Source organism: Carassius auratus, chromosome 14 (genome assembly GCF_003368295.1).
Source record: "Carassius auratus strain Wakin chromosome 14, ASM336829v1, whole genome shotgun sequence".
Classification (NCBI taxonomy): Eukaryota; Metazoa; Chordata; class Actinopteri; order Cypriniformes; family Cyprinidae; genus Carassius; species Carassius auratus.
Window position 1 is genome coordinate 22,523,593 of NC_039256.1, and position 11,922 is coordinate 22,535,514.

Here is an 11,922-nt window from a genome sequence, read left to right on the forward strand (position 1 = left end):
GAAAGATGTGCAGGCATCTACGAGGAATTTTGAGCACTTTATGCTTCCATCTGCTGACAAGCTTTATGATGTTTTTGTAATTTGATGACCATGATATTACTGTGCATGATTTGCCAGCCAACTCACCTGACCTGAACCTCACAGAGAATCTATGGGGTATTGTGAAGAGGTAGATAAGAAACATCTGACAAACAATACAGAGGAGCTGAAATCCACTATCATTGCAGTCTGGGCTTCAATAACACCTCCGCAGTGCCACAGACTGGTCACCTCCATGCCAAGCTGTATTGAAGCAGGAATTTGTGCAAAAGGAGACCCAACCAAGTATTGAGTGCATAATTAAACCTGCTTTGGAGATCTTGAACATTTCTGTTTTGTAAGTTTACGCACTTCCGGATTTAGCACTGCTGCTGATTAAAGAGCGTCAGTGGATGAATGTCACTGTTTTGCATTGTCTTTGAAAACGGCATGGCATAGCCTAGATTTATGCTTTCGGGTTGAAAATAAAACTTGTATAGTACAGTTTGTGATGTAAAATGGTAATTGTGTATTACCAGCTGTCAACCATGTCGGTATGCAAATGCACTGTCAGAACACATTTACATAACGCTTTTTTTTTTTTTTTTTTTTGGTCGCGTATGAGGACCTGCGGACCACTTATGTGCACCCCTGCTTATAATTCTTAATCACAGCACTTGGTGGTTGTTGAAAAGTCTTCAGATTTACTATGTACTAGAGTAAGTCTGAGAATTATATTTAATGGATAAAAAAAAAAAAAAAACAGCAACATGAAATTACAGAAGAAAGCCTGGATATATATTTACAAACATTCACTCTTTATCTTGTGATGAATAATGTAAATGGCATTAAGAAATTTGAAAATGCCAGTAGTAGTTCGTATCCCTTTTATTAATTTTATTTTATTGTAAACAGTTGGCAAAATTGGCATCTTACCTCAGCTCACATCCAAATGCCACGCAGCTCAGTGTCTGTACAGTAAAATCCTGTTCTTTGATTTGATTGCTTATCTCAAACATTTTGACATTAGCAAGCATTTTGAAGCCGCACCAAGACGGGGCACAGACAAATAGTTAAAATAGTTTGAATGTTTGATTAAATTGGGCTGACGGAAGGCTATAGGCTACAACAATTGCTAGCCTATAATTCCTTCTCTATATTTACGCGATTGGTACATTGGCCCACATTGTACTGCAGCCCACCTGTAAAACCCGGTGCTCTAGATGGCCAGTCCACCACTGTGCGCGATTGCGCACACACATACTTTTATAAAGAACATGTTTCATGTTTTTCTATATCTGAATTTATAATAAGGTTTGTTTGTTTGTTTATTTGGGTTAGTTCAGGTTGTTCTGTGGTATGAATCACCAAAAACATAATAATATGAATGTGAGAATGTTTAAATTTATGAATATTTGCGAAATACACCTGTGGAATGTTCTCATCTGCCTTTGCTTTGAAATGCATATGTGACGTTCACTGGTTGTAGCCTATATTTTAAACATGCATTCTGAACACACAGAGGCAGGTGACTCACTCTTCACACTCTTCTCTTTGCCCTGTGATCTTGAGAACTGTGGTGCACAGATAAAAAGCAGTGTGATCTGTTCCTGCGTCAGAGTGTACAGAAATAACTGGCAGATGAGGAAAGAACTCAGATTTGTTCCACATGCAAATATTGGTATCTGAAATAAACAATATTGTGCAAAATAAAAAATAATAATAATTGTTGTTGTAAAGATCAACAGTTGTCAAACAGTTACATGTTAAAAATTCTGTGTAGAAATTTCCAGTCTTATGCGCTTTAACATAACGTAAATATTTACATTATCTTTCTTCAGTGGAAGACACACACAAAAATATATTTTGTAAAATGTCTCAATTTCCAGTCTTGTAGTTCAGTTCAGGATACCAACATGCTGCATATTTCAACGGTCAGTGATTAAGATGCAGGTATTTTGGGGGAAAATAATCTGGAAAAATAATTGGCGAAGTAGGCACAAGGCACAAGTTTGTTAACTTAATATTTATTTATTTATTATTGCTGTAAAACTAATTTAGCAGGACCTTCAGTGGTTTGGTAAGCTCACTGTTTATGTCAACTCTCCCTGGTGTGCAAGCGCTTGAGAGTGTTTGGCCTTATGCCATCGATACCAGATGTGAGACTATAATGAGAAAATTCTAGAATAGAGCAACAGAAGGCTTGACACTCCAGTCTTCCTTTATCAGCAGATGCACAACTCACAGAACATTATGTTACCCTCAGCATCACCTTTTAGGATATTAAGGTGCCTATTGTGCAAGATCTTGTCTTTAATTACTGAAGAAATCTAAATAACACTGCAGCTATCTGTTGAAATGTCTGAGGAATTTTAAATACTTCGTATAGGGGGAAGTACCTAAGAAATTAGCCAAATATCTATTAAGACTGAGCCAGCTACAATTATAGAAGAATAATTGTGAGCTTTGTAATATTCAGTAATTATTTTGCACACTCCTTTGTGAGCTTTGAAATGCCAGTTGAGTATCTGTTTTCCTTGGCTAACCTTATTAAAATAGTGTTTGCTTTTGGGAAGTCTCAGTGGGGATTATAGCAAAATTATTCTTCAAAGAAATAAGCACTCTCTTTTTCAAATATATATTTGCATCAAACTGTCATTTCCTCAGCAGGTTCTTGAGGTTAATTTATATTTCATGCAATTCAGTCGAATGAATTCACTCTGCATTTTATGATGGATTATTGTTCTTTACTTATACCACAATATTGCATAATTTTGGCATGAAATAACAGCTAAAATTATGAGGTCATTATGATTACATTAGCATACACAAACAAGAAACAACAAACTTGGCCATTAGCAGTTATGTCACTCAGAGTTCCTGAGGTGAAATTTGTAATTCATTATCTGCATGCTCCATCTATCATATTTAAGTCAGACACATTTGGTGAGCTGTAACTCATCTGAGATAAGCTCTCATTAATTTCTCACACCCTTAAGTGCATCAAATAGTGACAGCACAGCCATCTGCATTTTAAAGTCTCAAATTGCTGCCATGATAACTGTGCTTTTTCAGAATGATCCTGTGTAAAATAGCAAGATCAAATACCAAATAAAATATTAAATTCTTACTTTCCAAGAATCCTTAAAGATGATGTGGCATTAAAAAATGAGCATCAACAAACATGACCCGGTAAATCTGTGTTCAAATCATCTAAATCTGTTTTAGACACCTTTGTGCTTCAGTGATCAAGACTAAAACAAATTCTTCAGTACAAAGTTATTAATTCTGATTTTCTCATTCAGCACCACTTCATGCCTATCTCAAAACATTAGGTAATTATAGTTATACACTTCAACTTTCAGAAAATGTTAAAGGCGTTCAACAGTTTGGCAAGCTTTTTTCTCTGACTACTTGTGCTGTTAATCTCCCTTCGTCCTTGGAAAAAAAAAAAAAAGCATATTTAAATGACATGTAGGGTGAAGTTAAATTTCATTAAATATATATATATATATATATATATATATATATATATATATATATATATATATATATATATATATATATATATATATATATATATATATATATATATATATATATATATATTTACGTATATACATATACGTGTGTGTGTGTGTTTAATCACTTGTTTGCTTGATGATCCGTTGGTACAAGTGATGTACAGTAATCCTAAATTTCTCCACATCTGTTCTGATGAAAAAAAAAAAAAATCTACATTTTAGATGATCACCAAGTTAACACAATTGATTTGAGTGCATATGTATAGTAATGTCCTCTCAGTACTATAATTTGGCTGATAAGATCGCAGGATTTGTTGGACCATGTTTACAACTGTGCTTAGCATTGTTAATTCCACAGTCTTCTCACATAAATCATTTAAAATAAAATTTTCATGTCCATTTATTTATTTGATAAATACCCATGCTGTTGTCCTCTGTCAAGGGTTTATTTAGCAATAATGACCAGCTGCTAGTATGTTAGGCTTTACATAAACACTGTGCTAGTCTCTATACTGACGTAATTAAAATCACATTTCATTCTTGCCACTTATTTTTTCAAATGAAAACCGAATGATTGTGAAGGAGCATCCTGTTCTGGCCTCATTCATCTTCCTGACAAAGGAAAGAGGCGCTTATTGTATGGATGTGTGAATTATAAAATGGCACCTAATCATGTACTGAGTGAATGGAAATGAGTGTGAAGGGTGAGTGAGACAGAAAATAGGCATAAACAACCAAATTTAATTACCAGACAAAAACACTGCTGGAGAATCTGACAGCGATTGGAGGGGTTGGCAGGTAAACTGTACAGCTTTGGGTAAATAGTGCTGTAGGTTTGCCACATAAAACAACTGCCTTTTTTTTAATCACTGTCATTAATGAATATGTGAAGCAGCGAGTTGCAAAGAAAATATGTTGAGGACAGGACAGGAAAGCAGGACAGGAAAATATTTTTGAAGAAAAACAAAACTGAGACCATTGCTTTGATGCTGCAATCTCTTTTTGTACTGTTGAAGATGTTCTCAAATGTTAAAAGGAAATAAAATTCACAATATTACAGTAAAAACCTGTTAATGGGTTACTTTATCATATGGTGAAAAAAAGTTTAAATGAAACAATACATTTAAAACAAAATGTTAAACAAATTTAAATTTAAAATAAAATAAATAAATAAAAATGAAAATAAAAAGTTGCACAAGCAACAGGGATGACTGCAAGCTTGAGAATACTGTCAAGCAAAGCCAATTCAAACACTTGGGAGAGCTTCACAATGAGTGGACTGAAGCTGGAGTCAGTGCATAAAGTCAACATGCTCAGACGTCTTTAGGAAAAGGGCTACCAAGCCACTTCTGAAACAGAAACAATGTCAGAAGCATCTAACCTGGCCTAAAGAGAAAACGAAGTTAACTGTTGCTTAGTGGTCCAAAGTCCTCTTTTCATATAAAAGTTAATTTTGCACTTAATTTGGAAATCAAGGCCTGGAGCCTGGAGGCAGACTGGAGAGGCACAGAATCCAAGCTGCTTTAAGTCAATTATCAAGTTTCCAAAGTCAGTGATGATTTGGGGTGCCATTCCGTGTCGTGCTCAGTAGTGCCTCAGCAGTGCCATAGGCTGATCGCTTCCATGCCACACCTCACCAAGTATTGAGTGCATAAATTAACATAGGTTAAAAGAACTTGAATTTTTATGTTTTGCATATCCTTTTTTTTTTAATTGATCTAATGAAATATTCTAATATGTTGATTTTTTTTTTTTTTTTTTTTTTTAGATACACCTGTCTAAATATATAATGTATGAAATAACACTTGATGTTATACTATATTTATATTGCTAAAATAACACTAGGGAATGCTGAGGCTATATCTCCATAAGACCTATAGATGGTTTGGCCCTGTAAGCAACTATTCAGAATACTATTAATTCAAGATCCAAAACTGGAAGGCTGTTGGCAGTTGTTACCATAAACAATATTAAAATACATTTTAAGAGGCACTAATACAGGCAGCAGTGTGCAAAATCCCTATTAAATATAGAGAATTTGTATTATTTTATATTTTGCCCCTGTTCCCCCCTTAGGAGCCATATCACACACAAACACAAACACACACACACACACACACACACACACACACACACACACACACACACACAGACAAACTCTTTGCTTGGAAAATACCAAATTAACCCAGTTTACAAATCAAACAAACCCTTTCCCAAACAAACAACGCAAGACTTTTCTAGCCTCATCTACCAAGATGGCAGAATTCATGCACTGTCAAGTTTAAAATTTCAAACAAATGAAAATGAGGAAAAACCATGAAATGGAAGACACAAAATGTTAAATTACTTACCGGTTACCAACTTTCACATATGACATCACTACTTGTGGGTGGAGTTTCATCTTATGCGCTTACAGATAATTTAAACAAGTAATATAGAATACATGCAAAATTTTTGATTTAAATCATTCAAAGGCTTATGGTACAAACAGTTATGAGTGCTGATTTAAAATAAGACACACATACATTTTAAAATTCCAATTAATTAATCTCAAGGACATGAACCTGAATGTCTTTGTCTTGGTACCAAGTGCCCAAGTTGTTTATTTGAAATGTTTTTCACATCCCGCCCGTAATCATAATTCTTTTTTTTTTTTAATGTTATGTTATGACCTCCGCTAACTATGTGGCACAATATAGATTTAGCTGTTGTGTAGTATTTAATGACTCATTTGTTTTCTCAACATGTTTACCTCAGTGACACCCTTTAATGCCATGTGTTAAGAGATAAATGGATAGGACTATTTCCTTCAGTGTGCTTCTTCCATTCATCTTTAAATGTTTCACCCAGTGCACTATAAACAGTTTTAATGGAGAACACTCTACTGACAAATGAGAGCTGTAAATTAAGTCAATTGCCCTTTGTCTGAGACAGAAAGAAGGAGAGTGTGAAACTGAGAGGGAATGTCTGGCCTAATTTAATAGCACTAAACACATTAAACCAAAGGTCAGATATCTAATATTTAGTTTTTTTATAGAGCGGCAGAAGTCTGACTTTGTCACTGATGTTTTGTCCTTAATGTCCCTAGGAGCCAGACAGGACTTCATTAGTGTAATTCAAACCCCTTATTTGTTTTGTGTGTAACGACGTACTCCTGTTTCTCAACCTACTAACAATGTCTCTGGTCAATATCATAAGCCGGTAAATAAGCCATCTTTTATACCTCATAATCGTTTCAGTTTCTGCGCAATATCTGACCTGCCTTAGCATCATTGTTTCTATAGATGGTTTCAACGCCAACAACATAAACAAATGTTACTGCGCATGCGCGCTTTTGTGGCCCTAACTTAACTTCTGGTAGACTTCCAAATAGAATCAATAATAACAGCCAAGTGCCTCTAGAGTAGTTATTTATTTTTTTTTTTTTTGATAACAAACAAAATATGTTTGCTGCGTAAATCAGGTGGACTTAATGAAAATGCAAATTAATTATTTCCTAGCAGGAGATGCATAAAGTGCGAGAAATAGAGGTTTCCCCAGTAACAGCTGTAAACAAAGCAGAGCGACACTCACAAACGCTGTGTTATCAATCATACAACAGAAATAGTGACATAAACACACCCGTGCCTCGTTTTGATTTTTAAACATAAATATAAGGAATTATTATCATTAAACGTGCAGTACGTAACATTACTCATGTTTATTCAACGAAGCCTTTTTGAAAATCGATCAGTTTTTAAAACTTGGCGAGTCTCAAAAAATAAATAAATGTATGGGAAACACATCCCACAGCACAACCACCTGAGCCCAACTTCAGTCTACTCATCACCTTGAATTTAACTGCATTTGTAGAAGGCACCGCAGCCAGACCGATATACACAAAACAGACCGGAAGTTAACTCAGGGCCAGGTGCGTGCGCCCGATGAAACCGTCTATAAGAAGATTTAACAAAATTTCAACCAATTAGGTGGGTAAAGGAAAAAATGCTATGTGGAAAAACTGTATTTCATTTTTATTAAGTGCTATTGCAAAAATATACTTCTCAGCATACTTACAGCAAATGTCATATATAGAAGATTTTATTTATTAGGCATTAAATGACTCCTACTTTTATTTATAGTCAGGCCTCATCCCATTCTCTAAACAAAATACTTCTACTTCCCATACACATTATATACACAATGAAACTTCATGCAAAGAGTTTATTTATTTATTTATTGCAGTTTGAGTTTAGATGTTTAAAAGTTACATCCTTATCCTCAACGTCCTCAGTTTGAACACTGATAATGCACCCTGGTATTATGCTGTTTACATTTCTCACTGAGTTCAAGTAAAGTCAAGCTTTTCAAATCCAGTCTAATGAAGCCTGTATACAGGGCTAAGTGAAAGCACTTTTCTGTAACCTGTTTCAGTGATACAAATGAGTTGTTTAAAACAATTACCAAGTATTAGAGCAGGTTTATGCTCACTGTAACACAAGATACTGTACACAATACAAAATATAGTATATGAAACAAGGCAAATGGACTAGAAACAGGGAGAATTATATCCATTACTTAGTTTTATTAATTAAATAAATTAGATTAAGATTAGTAATTTCATTACATATGGTGTGGGAGGACATGCCATCATTTATAAAATATGTACATACATCTTTAACATACATAGGTATAACTATATTTTAATGGAAAATAAATCCCATAAGCACATTTTCACGTACAAATTTATTTCCTTCGATGTTCAAAGATCTTTTTAGATGGAAAATAATCTATCACTCGACTTGATCTCTTCTGAACTTCGTTGCTTATCAGAGTCTTATCACATGCAGGCAGAGTGCTCATTGAAGTCATACGTTTCATGGAAGAGGTTGGTCAAACGAGGCCGGGAGTTGAATTGATTTAATGAGCTTGATGGCGAATGGTGAAAAGAGTTAGAGAGCGTCTGAACCTAAGCCGATTCATTAACTACCCACCATCACTCATTTTAATAGGGAGTTAAATTAGACTGACAGACAATAGGCATCACAAGAGGAGGAGAAATATGAATACCCATCTTGTTTCTCTCACAGAAACCAAATGACCAATAAATACAGGATTCAGTGGAAACCCAGTATATTTTGTCTAAATGAGGACAATGTTTATGGGGGAGAAAAATCTGAAGTAGGGCAGATGCACAGACATACAGTAGATTGATCATTGACTTAACTTATTAACTTTGAATCAGTCAGTGTTAACTTAATGTGAATTAGCTTTGAATTATTTGAATGCATAAGTTTGTATAATCCCTGTGTGGATGTTTGTTGTTTAAAGTTGCATTTTGTTCATATTTTATTTTAAAATTAAAATAAAATTTTATTTTAAACTTTTATGAAAAATGCTGTGATGTTTTAAAAGTCTGTAGATTAAAAATCACACCTGTAATTGCCCACAGTTCATTCATCACACTGAAAAAAAATACACTGGCGCCGATACAGGATTACTGCCTCCATGATTGCTCTGCAGTTGTTTTTGTGTCTTTGTTAGTTTGTCCTGTCTTTAGTTATAATTCCAGCAATCAGTTTCACCAGGGACAAATTGCTGGACATCCGGCACCACACATCTTCTGATATATTAACGGTTTTTGACTATTCTGATGTTTTGCTGGACATTCTTGTCGGAGGAGCAGCTGCGCTGATCACACGCGTCAGGACGCGAAGACAGGGAAAAAGAGCTGGCCCGCTTGTGGGATAATGATAATGCGGATTTCGAAATCTCCACTCTCTACCCAACAAAACAGACAAACTCCTTCTGCTCTCCCGGAAAAATAAGGATTTCTCACACTCTGCTACTTTGTGTTTCATGGAAACCTGGCTAAACGACACCATTCCAGACAGCGCGCTCCATCTGCCGGGCTTTCAGCTCTTCAGAGCGAACCGCAATGCAGAATCAATTGGGAAATCACGCGGCGGCGGGACATGCTTTTACATAAATGAAAGTTGGAGTAAAGATTGAACAATGTTAAATAAAATGTGCTGTTCAGATCTAGAAACTCTATTAATTAACTGCAAGCCGTGGGAGTTTCACTCTGGTTCATTCTGGTGAGTGTTTACATTCCTCAGCAAGCGCACGTAAGCCTGGCTTTACAAAAACTCGCTGATCAGATCACAGAGACAGAACAAAAACATCCAGACTCTGTTTTAATCATTCTCGGGGACTTTAATAAAGCAAATCTCTCCTGTGAACTGCCAAAATACAGACAGCACATCACATGTCCCCCAGAGACAGTAACATATTGGATCACTGTTACACCACAATAAAGGATGCATCACCCTGTTCCATGAGCAGCTTTAGGACGTTCTGATCACTGTTTGGTTCATCTTATACCGGCCTACAGGCAGAAACTAAAATCAGCTAAACCTGTATTAAGGACTGTAAAAAGATGGACTAATGTAGCAGAGCAGGATTTACAATCTTGTTTTGACCACACTGATTGGAGTGTTTTTGAAGCTGCTGACACTGAATGAACTCACAGAGATGGTAACATCTTATATTGTCACTTTCGTCACTTTCACTTTCACTATATTCGTTTCTGTGAGGATATGTGTATTCCTACCAGAAATCATCTAACTTACAACAATGACAAACCGTGGTTCACTGCAAAACTCACACAGCTCCGTCAGGCCAAAGTGGCAAAGAGGAATTCTTTTGGAAAAACAAGGACTCAGTTCACTTCCAACGACTCAGCATCAGTGTGAAAAAGTCTGAAAGAGATCACCAACTACAAGACACCATCCCCCAGCACTGTGGAGAATCAACGACTGGCAGACGATCTGAATGAGTCTTACTGCAGGTTTGAAACAAAACACCCATCACCTGCCTTGAACGCCTCTCCACACAACCATTCACACCATTAACAACTCCTGCAACCTGCTCAAAACAGTGGTGATGATAGTGGACTTCAGAAGAAACCCCCCTGCTTTCCCCCCACTCACCATCATGAACAGCACTGTGACTGCAGGTTCCTCGGTACCACTATCTCTCAGGACCTGAAGTGGGACGTTCACATTGACTCAGAGGTTGTATTTCCTTTGCCAGCTGCAGAAGTTGAACTTGCCACAGGAGCTACTGAAACAGATCTACTCCACCATCATTGAATCCATCCTCTGCAATTTAGTAACTGTCTGGTTCAGCTCAGCTTCTTAATCTGACCTCAGTAGACTACAGAGGGTAGTCCGGACTGCTGAGCGAATAATCAGTACAACCCTCCCTTCCATTTAAGACCTGTACTTATCCAGAGCAAAAGGGCTGGCAAAGTCACTCTAGACCCCTCACATCCAGCACACTACCTCTTTGAACTGTTGCCATCTGTTCGATGCTACAGAGCACTGAGCACCACAATGACCGAACACAGGAAAAGTTTCTTCCCTCAGGCAATCCATCTATTGAACACTTGATAATAACTGTGGACCACACTACACTATTTATATTGTGACGGTGTGAAGAAGTACACAACACAAGGATCAAGGTGAGTTCCCTGAAGGGTGGATTTTATTGACCAATGTGAGGGGAAAAATAGCCAACGTGAGGGGTTTCCGGTGCTCGGTGCTTGGCCTTCTCCCTCTCTCTCTCTCTCTCTCTCTTTATGCGCAGTGCTGTGTCAGTCCATGTAGTCCGTGTATGTCGTGGGTTGGCGGTCACATGCTGCTATCTGGAGGAAACAAGCAGAGATACGTTAGCCGAGTCTTTGGAGACACCTCTCACCTCTCTGTTCATTGGTGCTGCTTATAAAGCAAGGCCTTGATGAGCTGCAGGTGTGACTGCTCAGCCTGCAACGAGAAGGTGCAGATATGCCTGCTCCGTTTCCAGGGCGACGCTGACGAGAGCTCGGGATACGTGTCACACCCCATGTGTTGGTGTCCTTCGCCCGGGTCATCCACTGTAGAGGAGCGTGGTCTCTAATCAGGGTGAACTGGTGGCTGAGGAGGTAACAGTGGAGCTCCAGGACTGCCCGCTTGATGGCCAATGCCTCCTCCTCGACGGTCCGCTGAGATCAGCTTTCGGCTGATATAGATTACCGGGTGTTCCTCACCGTCGAGGACCTGGGAGAGGATGGCTCCCAACCTGGTATCGGATGCATCCTTTTTGCAACAGGAAGGGGTGATTGAAGTCAGGGCATCACAAGTGATGGGCAGTCTGGCTTTAGGTTTGTGCCATGGAGGAAGGACGATTGGTCCGATGAGGGTCCCCAGCCTCCCGTTTTTGGGTGGCCTTCACCAGCTCTAATGCCTCCACCAGCTCATCAACGTTGGTGGGGTTCCGCATGCCAGCTGCCTGCCAGAGAGGGTGGGGAAGGGCCCGTAAGAGGCAGTCCACTACTACGCGCTCCGCTACCTGGTGGACC